The 17,809-nt window shown below is 39.1% G+C and overlaps 1 pseudogene; it reads right to left on the bottom strand.

The window, feature by feature from the left end:
• Positions 1-6,264: 6,264 nt before the first annotated feature.
• LOC121148098 lies at positions 6,265-6,608 on the bottom strand (annotated as a pseudogene).
• Positions 6,609-17,809: the final 11,201 nt, after the last annotated feature.

The following is a 17,809-nucleotide window of genomic DNA, read 5'->3' as shown; positions in this document are numbered from 1 at the left end:
AGAATATATGACATTTGTTCTTTCAGGGTTGGCTTATTTCATTGAGTCTAATGGTCTCTAATTGGGACCATTTAGTTGCAGATGGTAGGATTTTATTCTTTTTAATAGCCGAGTACTGTTCCTTGGAATAGATATACCACAGTTGCTTTATCCATTCCCTTTTCAATAAAAATCTGCATTGTTTCTATGTCTCTCCTATTGCTTTAAAAAATAGGGCTGCAGTTATAGTATGTGGATTTCATTTCCTTTGGATGTACTCCCAGGAGTGGGATAGATAGATCATATACTCAATTTTTAGTTGTTTTAGCGCTGTCTATCCTGGTTATAATCTAATAAAACACACACACATACATGGAATATAGGATCAGCCCACAGGAAATATTCTTCTGTATATTTGGATATCTGCATGTCTGTTGATCCATTCTTTTCATCCATGACCAAAGTAACTTTGCTTATGACTATTGCAATGCCTGTCAGAGGCATTCAAAGAGGAGAAATATGAAGACAGTAACATACCTACTGATGAGCCTATTTATCCCAGGGAAAACCATATTGACTAATTTCTCTGAAAATAAGGTCACTGGAAACATAAGTTTCCTTAGGGATAGAGAGAGAATAATGGAAGAGACAATGGAAGAGAGATGTTATACTCTTCTCCTAGACATCCGGCAGGAGAAGACAGATACCCTTGCAGACAATGGTCTTGTTTGAAAGGGCACTGGGATTTTGTGGACAGCTAAAGACAGATTAAATTCAGATGCCATGAAGCCTTTACCAGGCCTTTGCCTGTCCTATCTTACACAGGGTATGTTGTTGGTAAATGAATGCTTATATCAGACCCCAAGACAATAGGGTGTAGGCAGCTTTTTATTCTCTGGAAGTTGAAGTCGGGATTTTTCCCCACTATATCTAAGCAGATGCTTAAATCAAACTGTCAATTTATCAGAAAAGTCAGGTCAATTTGAGAAAATTCTTTGGTATGGAGTGCTGACTTGGTAGTGTCAAAAAAGGGAAAGTTTTGTACAACAGGGTTTAAAGGAAATAAACAGGAGTTGTCACTGCCAGAATGCATTATCCCTACAGCTATCAATATTGGATACTCTGGGCCGCTACAAATGGATGTCAGGATTTGAGAGATACTAGATTAAATGAGAGACCTAAAAGAAAATGCATAAGTCATTTAGAGATGGGTCTACACTGAAAGTTTCTCTTACTGTGGCTATCGCACAAAATTTCCAGTGATACTATGGGCAGTTTCTAAGAAGGAAGGCAGAAGTGCCAAGTTGTGTCTAAATTCAATTTAGTTTCTTTAATTCACTTGCTAATTTCAATAAACTGCCCAACATTGTATGTCACAAATTCTTCTTTAAAAATAATTCAAGTAATAGAGTATATATCCTATAAGATTATGTAAGAATTTAATGAGATGAAGCATGAAAAACTCTTAGCATACAACAAATTCACAGTAAATATTAAATACAATGTATTTAGAGTATCATAGTCATGAGTATTATAAGTATTGTTCAGTTGACATGCAATCTCACAAATCTATCCAAATCACATTATGGAACATTTTAATATCTACATGATGTATTACTCTCATGGGCTTTCCTTCCAGCAGGCTCCTCAAACCACCAAGGGGGTGAGGCAATGGCTGTTCTTCATCAGCAGGAACCACCTGAGACAGTCTGACTGAGCATGTTCATTTATTGAAATGCAAGCACAAGCTTATATAGACTAAGAAAGGGGAAAGCAGAAGAGTATCTTCCAACAGTCCTCCCAACCAACAATGGCACTGTAATTGCCTAAAAGGCATGTCTATCTCTCTGGACCCCTCAATCAAGTCAAAGGACATGTATAACACACAGGCTGGAAAGTAAGCCTCAGGGTCACAAGCAGGTAGGCTGTGAGTCTTGTACAAGCAGGTAGGCCGTGAGTCTTGTACAACACATAGGTTGGAAGACATACCTGGGGTTACAGGCAGGGTTGTGGTGAGTTACATTTGACTTCTGAGTTGCTTGTCAAGGAAGTCCCACCACAGCTCATCCAAGGACAGAGAAGAGAGACTGGGGTACGGCCCACCACTCCTGTCTGTATAGCCAGTGAACAGGACAGGTTGAGGTCTTGGTTAGCTGAAAACATTGTCAAGGGGTTCCCCCATGACACAGTGTGCCGTGTGCCTACGACCTTCCACATGGGATAAACAGGCAGAGATCCAGGGGCAATCTTCCACATATTATCATGAGAAAAACAAAGGGTAAATAAGTGCTTTATTAAAGACTCTCAAAGTTGATTTTTATTTAAGTTAGAAGTCAGCAAGACTATGTTGGAAGAGTAAATTACATGCAATATAAGAAAAAGAAGAACTTAAAATAAAAGGCAAAAACATTATTTGAGCCAGGAAGCACCTTTTTCATTTACTGTATCTCAACAGCTTAGCATTTCCACCAAGCAGATGGCCATCTTCTCATCTAGTTCAATGCAGCAAGCATTTCCCTACTCATATGATTTTTGTGCCAAAATGGAAAAGAACATCAATATAAAGTGTTGGGGGGAGGCAGTCAAAGTAAAAGAATATGATAGAATCGTATGGACAGATTATATAAAGTGGATTCTGCAGTCACACTGAAATTAGCAACTTAGTCTCTATTTCCTCACGTATAAAATGAAGATAATATTTTGTCTTGGTCTGGCACTGTAGTGCAACATGTTAAGCTGCTACATAGAATTCCAGCATCCCAAGTGAGCACTGGTTCAAGTCCCCACTGTTCCACTCCCCTCCAGCTCCTTGGTCGTGAGCCTGGGAAAGCAGGGGAGCATCATCCAAATAGAACAAGATATTGCTGCTAGATCATGGCTTTGGCATAGTCCAGCCCCACCTGGGAATGAACCACTGTCTCTTTTTCCCTCCTTGCCACTATAATACTGCCTTTCAAAAAATATAAATAAATCTTAAAAATACTTATATCTGTGTAATTATTCTAATGATTAAATGAAGCAAGACATTAATACATTTCCTTATAGTGGTGATCATTATAACAATAAATACACAGTAGCTGTCCCTCTTCTCCTCCCAACTCACTGGCTGCTCCCCTCCATTTTCCTTTCTGGGTGTTCTCCACCTGACCTCATCCACATTTCTCCTCCCAAGGATCTCTTACGGGCTCATGGTTTAAAATGTAATATGATCTTGTATCCTAAGAGGATATGAACCATGGTGTGGCACTAGCCTCAAACATAAAATACAAGAGGTATCTGAAATTTCAATAGTCAGTAATGTGTCATTGCAATATTTAAAAGAAAACTTTAAAAATTTTATTTATTTTTATTGGAAAGTCATATGTACAGAGAGGAGACGAGATAGAGAGGAAGATCTTCCATCCATTGATCCTCTCCCCAAGTGGCTGCAATGGCTGGAGCTGAAGCCAGGAGCCTGAGCCTTTTCTGGGTTTCCCACAAGGGTGCATGGTCCTAAGGCTTTGGGTGATTCTTGACTGCTTCTCCAAGCCACAAGCAGGGAGCTGGATGGAAAACGGGGCCACTGGGATTAGAACCGATGCTCATATGGAATCCTGGCATGTGCAAGGCAAGCACTTTAGCCTCTATGCTACTGCACCGAGCTCCAGTGCAATAATTTTTAAACCAACTAAAGTTCCCAAAATGCTTCATCAACAAAATAACATCTTATGTAAAGACAGGTTCATATTGCTGCTTTTTTCCTGTCACTTCAGACACCAAGGTGGCACTGTGCCATGCACTGACCTCAAAGCTGCAGTGTGTCCAGTTGTTCACTGGGCATCTTCCCTTGCATAACTGACACTTTAACCCCAACAAGTCAGAAACAGTTACTGACTTTTCAACCATCCTTTTACACATGCATGCGCACATGGAGAGACATGCATAGAATTTCTATTCTTTCCTGTCTGAGTCTGAGTTACTGTTCTTCCATTTGTACTCATGCAGAACCTGGAAGTAGAGTCCTCCTGATTCCACCTTCCCCTTACTTCCTGCATCAATCTCTCATAAATGACCACAAGCCCATCTCAACATCCATCTCAGATCAACTCCTCGCAGTTCCAGCATTCCAAATTCAAACCACGTCTCCACCATTTCAACTCCCAGATTTCTAGCAAATTGCTCTTTTTTGTTGTTGCTTCCACTTCTAACACCTCACATAGAAGCTAGAATGATGTTCTTCAAAATGTTCCTTCCTGTGTCCAAAACTATAAGGGTCTCTGGCTTTAATTAAAACAACAGCCATGTATGGCTTCCCAACCTTTGGACTTCACCTTCCATCACTCTGCCCCTGACACTCCTGTCTTGCAGTACTCATCTTTCCCCTCTCCTGATCTGGAAGAACACGCAGCCTGCCCTGCCTCAGGACCTGTGTGCATCTTCCATGTAGACCCTTAACCGACATGCCTTGCCCCTCAGTCACCACTCATTTGGGTCTGCTCAGTGTCACCATCTAGGATGGATCTTCCTTCACATATTTTTCTCTGCCTACCACTTTGTTCTAACACTTACAATTCTGTAGCTTATTCTTAACTTGGCTAAGTCTCAGACTTTGTCTAACTGGAACACTCTTCAAAAATATCAATTAGAATGTACAATCAAGTATGGAAAAATATTAAAAAGAAGGTTAATTACTAATGTTAATTAGAGTTGTCTCTGATTAAGAACCAAAGATCATCCTTTCTCCTCTTTCCACTTTCATATATTTTCCATGTTTTCATTACAGCTTTGAGGTTTTCTTTAGCAATTTAGCATTTTTAGAAAAGAAAAATGTATCTGATAATGAATAAGATTACTAAAGTATAATAACTATAAATTCATTTGTTGATGAATGAAGTAGCTAGATAATTTTAAAACAAATCTATAATTTATGACCATTCCTGTTATGAGGATTTAATTAATCAAGACTGAAAAAAGGAATTAAGCTGGTGACTGAGAGGATGGCAGTGTAAAAAGGCAGTACAAATTTTGTTCATATCTGCCATTTTCTTTTTGGTTTATTTACTGAATCACTATTTTATTTGTGTGTGTGTGTGTTTTGGTAATCTCTTCCAGAGTTTAGTTACTTCAGTCGTAAGTAATGAAATGTGTTAAGGCTCTACTTCAAATGTTGGCACTGCTATGATCATGGTCCCTCGTTTACTGTAATTCAGAATTAAACCTTGGATTGTTGGGTTTTTATTGCAGCCCCAGCAGTTTTCATCATAGAAGTGCTCTGAAGACAGTCTTAGACTTTCTAGTAGCAGTCAGCAAATCAAACGTAGCCTCTCCAGGAACACAAAAGGATGGATTGAGCATAAATATACACTAAACTAAGAGGCATTCTCTCAAATGAGTTTCAATGCATTTTATTTTTGGATAATCTGCATGACAACCTCTTTTTGTTAAGATTTATTTTTATTGGGCCTGACACGATAGCCTGGTGGCTGAAGTCCTCATCTCGAATGTGCCAGGAAGCCATACGGGTTCAGGGATTTTCCCTTCCACACTCCCAATCCCCACACCCCTTCTCACTGTTTCTCCTATATTATATTAGCAGTAAGTCCTTCAACAGCAGTCACAAGTCCACAATTTTTCCTATTGTAGTTATAGATCCAAACTTTTCTTTAAAAACAATGCCTCCATTCAAGAGAACCATGATAAAAATAAATGAAGAGCTCAAGGTAATATTCATTTGGGCAATGGCTGGCTGGCACAGATAATATGGCTGTCCACTGGGGCGTCCAGAGGACATCTGGTACCAAAGCAGTGGGAGGAGGACAGAATAAATTGGACAACTACCCCGGCCAAATATGACAGCAAATAATCTGGGCGAATGGAGATTCTAAGGTTAACTATGTCAACCAATGTACATTGGAAGGGGTTCCTCACCCTTGGATAGGTGACACTGATAACATTTCAAAACTAGTGAAACTACTTGGGCAGAACCCTCAGAACATGCACTACACTGCGGACCCTGAGTTGATATCAGGAGGCTGTTTCCCTGGGTACGGGGTAGTTGGGAGGCTGGGTATGGTTTCTCCTCTTGTCTTCCCCTTCCCCCAGATGCAGGAAGAAGAAAAGAAAATTTGGAAACAGTTACACCCCTTTTTTCTTAACCCTCAATCTTTCTTATCCTGATCAGCTATGTAAACATCATTTTTAAAAAATTAACATCTGTCCCATTTCTTACAAGTTTTGGTGTTGTGGATGACAAGTGTCAGCTATCTATGATGATCAGTGATAGACCCAAAGTAATTGCCAATTTTGTTAGCAGTTTTCCATTTTCAAACAATCCTTAAAGATAAGCATAAAAGGGGGGTCCTGCCATCACGGTATCCAGGCAGAGCAATCATGCCATCTGGATCCATGTTTTCACCAATATAGAACTGGTAGTTTTGGAAACTGTAGTCTCTGTACTTCAAGTTTGCTTTTGACTGACTTCATGTAATCTTTGATGTACTTCTTAAAGGCTTCTTTTACGAAGCTGGTTTCCTGCAGGTTCGTGACAATATCAACACAGTGGTTACTGTGCTTTCCATACCTTCACCCTTGGAACCTTCAGCAGGGGCATTTCCTTCAAGGGCAGTGTTACCCTCTGTCCTGCTGACCATCATCCCCTCTACCTCCTGGCACAGCCTGTCCCCATATTGGATACATCCCATCATGACTGGGTAGATAACCATGATACTGAGTGGAATGAAATTATGGCAAGAACACTAGCTTGGCAGGAGCCCAGAGTTTGGAACGAACATAGTGTAACCCCAGCAGAAAAGAGAACTGAAAAGCCATATCCAGCATTTTTATACTCAGTGTGAGAGAAAAAAGAACAGGGAGGAATTTAGTTGAATGCATGAATATCAGAGCAATATGATTTTTCCAAGACAAGTGGAATTTCCAGGCAATAAACAGTTAAATTTGAATTTCAAATAAACAGCAAAGTACTGTTTACTACAAAATAGTGTCCTCACATATTATATGGCATATAGTTAAAATAAATTTTGTATTTAAAATTTAAATTGAGTGGCCATTCTATATTTTCATTTGCTAAATCCGATAACCCTGTGACTAAGCACATTTGCGTGGAATAGGATACAAAAGGAAAGTGTAATTCCAGAGGCCAGGATTCCTTTCTTCCCCCCATATCTTTCCTGTACTAAGACCCCTGACTTAGGTTTGTGCTGTGGACAATGTTGCGTATAAAGAACATAGGCTTGCCCACAAAGGACTTATTGTGTATGCAAGAGACAAAGACTCAGGAGTTCAACTGTAAACTCAAATTTGGCTCTTGCCTCTTGCTACTTGTGTATCTAGGTGACATAGGGTGAATTATATTGTGCCTCAATTTCTCCATATGGAAATAGGGATTATAAATAGCAAATGTTTCATTGTGTAAAATAAAATCATAGTTTCCATAAAACACCTAGAAAAATACTCCATAAATGCTTACCATTATTTTTCAAACATCAAAAATGAATCAATGGACATTCTTTAATACAGTTTTTAAAAATTGCTTCCAATTCAAAAAAAAAGGGGGGCAAGAAATATCAAAGAACAAATGTAGGATTAACTGACAACAAAAAATAAGATGATAAAAATAAAGCCAAAATACTTTAAAATGGCAAACGAACTATGAATTTAAACATATTGCCTTTTGAAATACTATCCCTAAATATAAAAGCTTAAACTAAAGTAGAGAAATGTGTGTTAGGACATCAGAGACAAAAGAATAAGCTTGTTTCATGGGAATTAGATCATCAAAACCATGCTATGGAGAACTCTATGGAAGAACAACCTATACTCAATCAGTGAGTTGCATAGTTAAAAAGAGGGAAATTGGGCCCGGCGCGGTGGCGCAAGTGGTTAAGGTCCTCACCTTGCACGCCCAGGATCCCACATGGGCACCGGTTCTATCCCGGCAGCCCCACTTCCCATCCAGTTTCCTGCCTGTGGCCCGGGAAAGCAGTCGAGGACGGCCCAAGGCTTTGGGACCCTGCACCCGCGTGGGATACCAGGAAGAGTCTCCTGGCTTCGGATCGGCATAGCATCGGCCATTGCGCTCACTTGGGGAGTGAATCATCGGACGGAAGATCTTCCTCTCTGTCTCTCCTCTCTGTATATCCGCCTTTCCAATAAAAAAAATAATAAAAATTAATCTTTAAAAAAATAAAAAAAGAGGGAAATTGGGAGTATTCACCAGTCTATAGATTAGGAGACTTCAGATACATATTAACTTACTGTATTTTAAGAATCTTACATGGATCCAGGCTCAAACTAAGCTTTTAAAAAGTTGAGATGGTCAAGGATATTTGAACTATGACTATTTGATGACCCTAAGGAGTTGTGGCTATTTTTCTTCATGTTAACAATATTGTGATTATGTCATTAGAAATGTCCTTGTTTTAAAGAAAATACACAGAGTATTACAATGAAATGATAAGGTGACTGAGGATTACTTCAAAATAATCTAGGGCAACAGAAGGCAGAAGAAAAATGAATTGGGCTGTAAATAAAGCAATATGGGTATAAGTTAACAGTTGTTAAGGCTGGCTGATGGATGGATGAGTTAATATTATAGATACATTTCATTTACCCTTAGATATAACTTACAGTATAGTATGCCAAATCTTAGACACACAGCTTGGTAAATTCTCTGAATTTTATGAATTTTGTGAGTCTCTGTGAAATTGTTCTGTATCAAATTTTATACAGACAAAAGTACTTTTAAAGTTCATCCACAATTTTGGATTTTTAAAAACCAAGTTCATTTCTAGTAAATTTATTTCCAGTTAATTCCTTTCTCTAAGGCTGTGGCTTCTCTGAAAAGAAATAAAATGTTTCTGTTGAAGTTCTAGTGTCACTTCAGGGTTATAAGCTGAAGAGAAACTTTCTCAGAAAGGAAAATTTTTCTAACTAAAATAACGAGTTGCTTACAAAACACATCTTTTTATAAAGGGTCTCCCTCCAAGATTGATGGAGACTTTGTTGTAAGCAGGCTACATGCAGCCCACATGAGGACAAGCGCTTAAGCAACAGAATCCATGACTTTTGCAAGGACTAGTAAATTTCAGTTCCTCCCACGTGCTTCACACACCGTCTGTGGACGGACAGGCAAGCTTTCTAAATCTCGCACCATTCCTAGACACAGAACCATTTTTAAAAAGTTACCAATTCAAGTTTACGAAATTCTGCACAAACTTAATTTGCAGAATTTCAATCTGTGTTCTTCCTGAGAAAAAGTTAACTACACTTTACCCCAAATCTCCCACATATATTAAACTTGGATTGCATAATTATCCTAATTTTACTAGTTTACCTAGAAAGTAGGTCAAAACTCAATCTGATCATCAAGACATAAAGGATGTGATGGGATGACTAATGAGGTTTAGGGCGGCCACTGCAGGCCCTGCAATCCACAGAATCAGATCGGTGGGAAGATTGAAAACAAAAAAAATCTCTCATCTTTTCCGGGGAGATGCTTGTCCTGACGTAGCAAATGGCCCAACATGTGGAGAACCCCATCCAACCTTGACATTATCTCTCATGGAGAAGAGACATTTTTGTCCAAATGTGGAAACATAAAGCACAGCTCCTTTATCTTACCACACTGCAATGAGACCAGAATTCCTGGCTGCTTTCAGCTCATGTGCCGTTTAGATCTTTAAGTTAGAAAATTCATAAATCCACCTTTTCCTGTGAAATAAGGTCACTTCACATGTTCAAGTTGTAATTTGTAAAAACCTTGAGTTCATACTCAAATCTCTTTGTTTTCTCTACAGCAGTCAGAAAACCATATTTAACATAACACAGGCTTAATAAATAACAAGATCATCTGTTAGAAGATGGCATTTGTTAAAGATATCTGCTGAGGAATTAAACCCTGGTTTCATCCTGTTTCCAGGAAAAGGTACAGAGAGAAAGTGTTACGAGAAAGGAAAGGAAGCTGACTCAGGACTATCAATCAGGAAGCTTATCAGGCATTGTTACATTCCTTGCAGCTAATTCACACACACAGAATTTGTATGACATGATACTATTCCATCTGATATCAAGATCTGATGCTCATTCATGGTTTTGAAAGATTTACATATTTAAAGACAGAGTGACCACCAGGATGAGAGGGAGATGAAAAGACAAAGAAGGATGGACAGAGGAAAGGAGTTAGCTCTTTTTCCTGCTGAATCACTTCCTAAATGTCCACAACAGCCAGCACTGATCCAGGCCTAAGTGAAGCGCCAAGGATTTATCTGGGTCTCCTGTATGGCTGGCTGTAACTTGGTTCATTATCTGCTGCTTTCCCGGGAACGCTAACAGAAAGCTGAACTGGAACGGAGCAGCAAAAACTAAAATTGTACAGGGATTCAGAATGGCAGCCTCAAAAATGTTGGCTTAAACCACCGTGCCACAATACCAGTCCCATGAATCTTACTCTTGTTTTCACTGATGAATACATACATATTCAGGGAACTCATTAATCTTTTGAGGCGACCACAGGATCAAAGCATGAATTTCTGGCTCTTGTTTGGTTTTGTCTCAGCTAAAATGTCCTCTATTTGTTATTTATATTGAAACATCTGCTTCACAGAACTTAAGGAAAATTGCATTCTTCTTAATCCAGATAGGTTAAGAATCGGAGATGGTATAATTTTTGTACTAGATTTTAGGGTTTCTGAACTATAATGAACTCTCCCCATGTTCAACTGTGAATAAAGATTTCACACATTTCCAACCAGTCATGGCTCAAAGATGTGGATGAGGCCAGCTCTGCCTCGGGAGAGATATTCTGGGAGGCATGTGCCTTGCTTCTGTACAGGACTCAATTCTTGGTGGACGGATTTTTGTCAAGATAATAAGCACAGCTATTAAGACAAAGGACTTTTTTCAGCTCTGGCAAAGAGGCAGATAAAATATCAGTTAGTCATTAGAACATGAGTCAAAGCAGGGAGAGGATATTAACTTATCATGACAATACCCCATCTGTAAGAACTGATGTGTTTAATAATGCAACTGACTTACAGGAAGTCTTCAGAGAAGTAAAAAAAAAAAAAGTGCATGAAGTTGTGAGCATCCCCCAGAATTGGCTCCAAAAGCTTCATATAATTAGACCTACAGAGCAGAGTTCAACCCAGGCAAGTCTCATAGGTCAGTGACTCTCATCCCTCCAAGAAAGGATTGCTAAGAAATCTCATGCTCCTTTCTTCTCCTGATAGATGAAATTACTTATCAGAGCCTTGTTGGCTTGTGTTAAAGTCTATCAGATATGACTTAAATATAATTACTTCCTGAGATTTGGTATTCTGAGTTCCTTCCAACACAAGGATGAGTTTGTCGGAGCTGCCCCTCAGAGATAGCCCTCAGCTCTGGATCATGAGTGGGAACGACTGGGTGGGCATGTCTGCATGTAGGAATGGTGATTTCCCTGGCTTTCTCACTTATGCAAGTATCAAATAGTGGGTCGTTGCTTGCTGGTTTAGTGTTGATGAAGTCAATAGCCTAACAGAGCATTCTTTTTAAATTTTTTTTTAAATTTTATTTTTAATAGTGTTTACATAGTTGAGAGGGATTGCATGCCCACGTGGGCCTGGCTTAATTCAGCCTGACCCATACCTAGACCAACCCTCACACAGGTCAACAGGTGTTGCTGCCTTGTCCAGCCTGGACTGCCCTCAGCCCTGGTTCTTATGCTCACCAGCAATTAAGTACAGCCTAGCAGAGATGTGCCCACAAGTTCTCCTGCCAGTCATATTTCCAGTCCAGTATCTTGTGCCTGTCAAGGGGTACTGCAGTTTAGCCTGACTCTCACCCAGTCTACTTGCCAATAGGCCCAGCTGGCCTATACTCATTCTGGCTCTTATGTGCACCAGGTAGTACAGCAGCCCAGCCCAGCCTGGCCCATTCCCAAACAGACTGCCCCTTAGTCCTAGCTCTCACACTCACAAGTGAAAGTAGTAGCCCAGAAAGGGAGTCCTCAAAGCTCTCTTAAGAGGTCCACTCCCAGCTCCAGGTCTTACATGGGCCAGCAGGTGCTACAGCCTGGTCTGAGACAGTCCATCCCCTAGTCTCAGAATTTGCCAGCAGGCAGAACACTCTTCAATGTCAAGGAAGATCACCATAGTTATTGAAGGACACACAAGTCTTCCCCCAACTCCACCCCCCAGTGGGGCTGGAAAAAAATGTTTGTAAGCAGGCGGACTTCTTAGCATACCACAATCCCATGGGAATCAGCTCTAGGGAACCCCAGAGAGACCCCCGCTGGTCTCTTTGCAGGTTTGCATGAGGATATCATTAGCAAGAGAAAATTCCCCACACCCTTGTGACTGCCTCTCTTTCCAGAAGGTAACATGTTCTATTACATCACTTGAAAAATTGAAAGATCATAAAGGTCATGACTAATTAAATTAGTTTTGGACACACTTTGTGCAAACTACATTTTGTGTTAAGAACAGTATCACAGAACTGTAGCAAAGAAAAGAACCTTGGAGATTATTGGACCACCTTTTCTCATCTCGCAAATCAAGTAACCAGTGAAATACTTTAGATCTCTTCTAAGGTCTTGACTTTCCAACAGAAACACACAGATGCTTTTGCCCAGTTTTAAATCTCTTATAGAAAAAAAGGTTCAGTGGATAAAAGTCATTGTGTATTTCTTACAGAAAAACTTAACTTTAAAAAAATCATTGTATATGTAACAACATTTTACTTTGCATAGGAAAAATAGGAATGGAAATAACTATTAATATTAGGTATTTTACTTTGCATAGGCATTTTAGGGTTCCATGACACATGGGTCAAATAGCCTGGGTTAAGGGTATGATTTTGTCTCTGAGTCAAACTGTTTCAAAGTGTGAACAATAGGACATATTTTTCTTAAGTAGTAAAAGATGTCAATGAAAGCAGAATGTGTTATATTACCTTGCTCTGATTTCCTAATCACGAGTCCCAGGAAAGGAAAGTGCTGTCTCCCCGTCTCTCTCCGTGCAGGTATGTCCATAGCTAGACACAAACACACAAAATGTCTGCATTAGTTGACAGCAAATAAGCAATGTATAGTAGATGTTCTGACAAATGCAGTCCCGTACCACACTGCAATATCTCAGTAAATGAGGGGCTACACCTGCAGTGTGGTCCTGTAAGACTGTAACAGAATTTAAAAATCCCTATTGCCTGGTGACATCATTGCTGTCATAGTGAAAATACATTACCCTGCAACAAGGTGAAGAAATCCACCATGGGGAGAGGGTTCGGGGGCGGGGGGGAATCCCAGTGCCTATAACACTGTGTCACATAATGCAATACAATTAATTTAGAAAAAAGAAAAGAAAAAAAAAAAAAAAGAAAATGCATTACCCACACATTCCTGGTGATGTGCTACACACAAACTATGGGATGTGTTAGTCAAGTAATTACTTCAGTATACAACTACAGGTAACATATAACCCTTATTAACATAACAACTACATTACTGGTCTATGTATTTTAAAATTAACTGATATATTAAATATTTTCAATTGTGAGTATGATCAATGTAATATGATAAAACAGACATGAAAAAAACCTCAGAGTTGTTGATCATTTTGAGTGCATAAGGATTTCATAAGACTGAAACATTTCCACAGCACTATTTTACCAAGGTCATGTTTTGGAAGGAAATCTACTATACATAGATGATCAGGGAACCTTTTAGAGGATAGTATACAAATTTATGATTTTCTTTTCCATTTTGATTTTGCCACCAAAGTAGTGGGGCAGAAAAACAGCTTTGAGTCAAATGCTCCTGCTTGACTCTGCATGCCAAACCTTTATTTCACACGGAAGGCACTGTAGCCAGTCTCAAGTAATAAATCACGCTGATTGGGACTGATCATGGTAATGCCATTGCCCTTTGATAGACATTCATTTTCACAGTGTCCACTCTAGTTAGGAAAGGGCATAAGGCACAGATCCTATCAGAGACATAACTGGAAGTCTTTGGAGTAATTTCTAGGAAACTGTGTTGAGGAATCTCTAAGAAATATTTTCTTAAAGATAAGAAAACTAAGCACGTGAAGATATCTCCTGCTTACCTTCCATATGATAGGAGAATATGATGTTCATGACTGTGTATCCCTCTTGCAACCATCAGTAAACAAATACAAGTAAGACCAATATGCTAAAAGTGACCGAACACTCCAAAGAAGTGCCAATCCTTCGCAATTCAAAGCTGCTAACCTAAGCTTAGAACTAACAACCTCTAGCCTTCCTATGTTAAGAAATTCAGTATCTTTTTAGCTTGAGCATTATTATTGATTATTCTATAATTTGATCTGATATAGGCCTCCATGTAAAAATCAAGAAGGTAACACATCCCTTTGAAGGTAACATGTTTGCCTGCAAAATGTTAAAATGTTAAAGTCATATAGTTTTTAAAAATAGATTTATTTACTTGGAAGTCAGAATGAGAGAGAGAGACAGAGTGATCTAACCACTAGTTCACTCCCTAGATGACTGCAGAAGCCAGGAGCCAGGAGCTTCTTCCAGGCCTCCACATGAGTTACAAGAATCCAGCTACTTTTATTATCTTCCACTGCTTTACCCAGGCCTTTTGCAGGGAGCTGGATCAGGTGAAGAGCACCTGGGAAATGACAGCACCCATATGGAATGCCATCATTGCAGGTGGTGGCTTTAGCAGCTATTCCATGACACAGGCCCCACAGATGACTTTGTAAAGCAAAAATGAAAATACTGAGGAGGTACCACCTTTCCTTATGACATATCAAAACCAGACAAATGTTAGCAAGCAGAGTGCGGCAAGAGCAGAATCAGCCACTTTCATGATCATCCTCCTACAGAAACATAAACTCATGCATTTTGAACTCCACATGCAATTTTTCATCCCATTCATTGAATTTTCAAAATTCCTGTTTGATTTTACTCTGTTTTATAATTTCAGTATATAAGATGTGTCATTAAGGACCATATATAATTTTTTTTCAAAGATTTATTTATTTATTGGAAAGTCAGATATACAGAGAGGAGGAGAGGCAGAGAGGAAGATCTTCCGTCTGATGATTCACTCCCCAAGTGAGCGCAATGGCCCATGCTATGCCAACCCTAAGCCAGGAGCCAGGAACTTCTTCCAGCTCTCCTACACAGGTACAGGGTCCCAAAGCTTTGGGCCATTCTCAACTGCTTTCCCAGGCCACAAGCAGGGAGCTGGAAGGGAAGTGGAGCTGCTGGGACTAGAACCGGCACCGTATGGGATGCAGGCGCGTTCAAGGTGAGAACTTTAGCCACTAGGCCACACCGCCAGGCCCGAGCATATATAATTTTTTAAATTTCACAAACTTTCTTGAAATTCACCTGCTGCTTTAATTTATCTGTCAGACAGCAAATAAATCTCCATTTATTTAGGATCATTCACTGGCACTTGATTTGTCCCTTTGATTATGCTGTGCTCCTAATGTTCCTTGGTTCTTGTGACTGTGTATAAATAGTTACAGAAAAGACACTGGTAAAATTCAATCCTTTTCAAGTTAAAAAAATATAGCTTTCAACAAAGTAGGTTTATAAATAACATATCTTACCATAATAAAGTTAATATATGATAAACAGAAAATCACATATTCAATTGGGGAAAGCTGATTTTTCTCTAAGACATAGCACAAAACAATTATGGTCACTTTTGCCACTTCTCTTCAATATATTGCAGACAGATCTAGTTGGAAAAATTAGGAAAGAGAAATATGTAAAAGGCATGCAAATGAGAGGCAAATAAATTATCCCTGTCTGCAAATGACATTATCTTACATGTAGAAAACCCTAAAAGACTTATCTCATCACTGTTAAAACAAGTAAACAAATTTAGTAGAGTTGTAGGACACAAAACCAACATGTGAAAATTAGTAACATTTCTACACTCTGAGAACAGTCTGAAAAAATTTAAATAATCTCTTTACTAAAACCTCAAAAAATACTTAGGAAAAAAATATATTTAAGAAGGTGAAATATCTCATCTCTATTTTAAAGACCATAAGGCACAGGTGGAAAAAAAATGAAGATGACACACATAAATGGAAAGAGAACATATATTCATAGGTTGAAAGAATTAATATTACCAAAATGGCCATACTACTCAAAGTGACCTACAAACTCAGTGTAATTCCTGTCAAGATACTAAGTCAATTCTTCACAGAATTAGAAAAGGCAAGAGTAAGATTAACACGAAACCAGTAAAGGCTCCAAAAAGACAAAAAAAAATCTTGAGAAAGAATAAAACTGAAGGCATCACACTAATAACTCCAAAAATGCAAGGCTATAGTAATCAAAACATGGCATTGACATAAAAATAGACCTACAGACAAATGGGACAGAACAGATTGCCCATGAATAAATCCACACATTTATAGTCAACTGATTTTCAATAATGACGCCAAGAATACACAGTGATACCAGAAAAATCTCCTCAATAAATAGTCCTGGGGAAACTAAATATCCACATGCAGAAGATTGAAATTAGATCCTTTTCCACACAACACACTGAAATAAATTTAAAAATAGGGACTTGAATGAGAAACGCCAAACTATGAAACCTCTAGAAGAAAACGTGGAGGAAGTCGTTAAAGAATTGGTCTGCCCAGTGATTAAAAAAAAAAAGACGACTTACGTATTTTTATTGGAAAGGCAGATCAGCTTTATGGAGAGAAGGAGGGGCAAAGGTCTTACATCTGCTGGTTCACTCCCCAAATGGCTGCAATGGCTGGAGCTGAGCTGATATGGAGCCAGGAGCTCCTTCCAGGTCTCTTGCCCAGTACACGGTCCCAAGACCTTGGGCCATCCTCTACTGCTTTCCCAGCCCACAAACGGAGCTGGATGTGAAATGGAGCAGCCAAGACACAAACGGATGCCCATATGGGAAGTAGACACTTGCAAGGTGAGGATTTAGCCATTGAGCCAAGTCCCAATAGATTTTTTTTTAAAAGATATTCACTGTACAGATTGTCAACTATAAACTAATGATGTTCTGTATTTTTTTTTAACCAGAATGAGAGTCAAAGTGAACGTTATGAGCATAAAATAACTATATATTAACTAGATTTACTTATTCCACAATGTATGTATATTTTATAGTATTGTGTTACATGACATTCAGTCTGAAATTTAAAAAATAACAAAATAATAAAACAGGGTATATAAGATTCTTTTGGGTAAAGATTAAAGACTCGGGGGGGGAACAACTTGAAAGGACTTGATATTAAAGTCCTCAGATCTTTTTTTTAAAGATTTATTTATTTTTATTGGAAAGGCAGATATACAGAGAGGAGGAGAGACAGAGAGGAAGATCTTCTGTCCGATGATTCACTCCCCAAGCGGCAGCAATGGCTGAAGCTGAGCCAATCCAATGCCAGGAGCCAGGAGCTCTTCCAGGTCTCCCACGCGGGTGCAGGGTTCCAAAGCTTTGGACCGTTCTCAACTGCATTCCTAGGACACAAGCAGGGAGCTGGATGGGAAGCGAGCCTGCAGGGATTAGAACTGATGCCCATATGGGATCCCGGGTGTGCAAGGCAAGGACCTTAACCACTATGCTATCATGCCAGGCCCAAAGTTCTCAGATCTTAAAAGAGTCACTGCAGGGCTTATTCTCATCCTCGAAAAGCTTTTAATTCTCAGAAAAGTTCAAGGTTAGGTTATTTTCTCTCACATCTGGCAAAAAAAAAAAAAAGCCTTTGGCAAATGAAAAGCGTTGATATTGTGCTTGGCTTCCTGTTCAGTTTTAATTTTTCCCCACCTTTCCTTGGTTGAAAAAATAATCTTGTATAGGGATACAATGGAGTTTTGC

The sequence above is a fragment of the Ochotona curzoniae genome, unplaced genomic scaffold (genome assembly GCF_017591425.1).
Source record: "Ochotona curzoniae isolate NIBS_2020 unplaced genomic scaffold, NIBS_Ocur_1.0 scaffold_4683, whole genome shotgun sequence".
Classification (NCBI taxonomy): domain Eukaryota; kingdom Metazoa; phylum Chordata; class Mammalia; order Lagomorpha; family Ochotonidae; genus Ochotona; species Ochotona curzoniae.
Note: the sequence above shows the minus strand (reverse complement) of the source record. Positions and strands in the feature narration are given on the sequence as shown.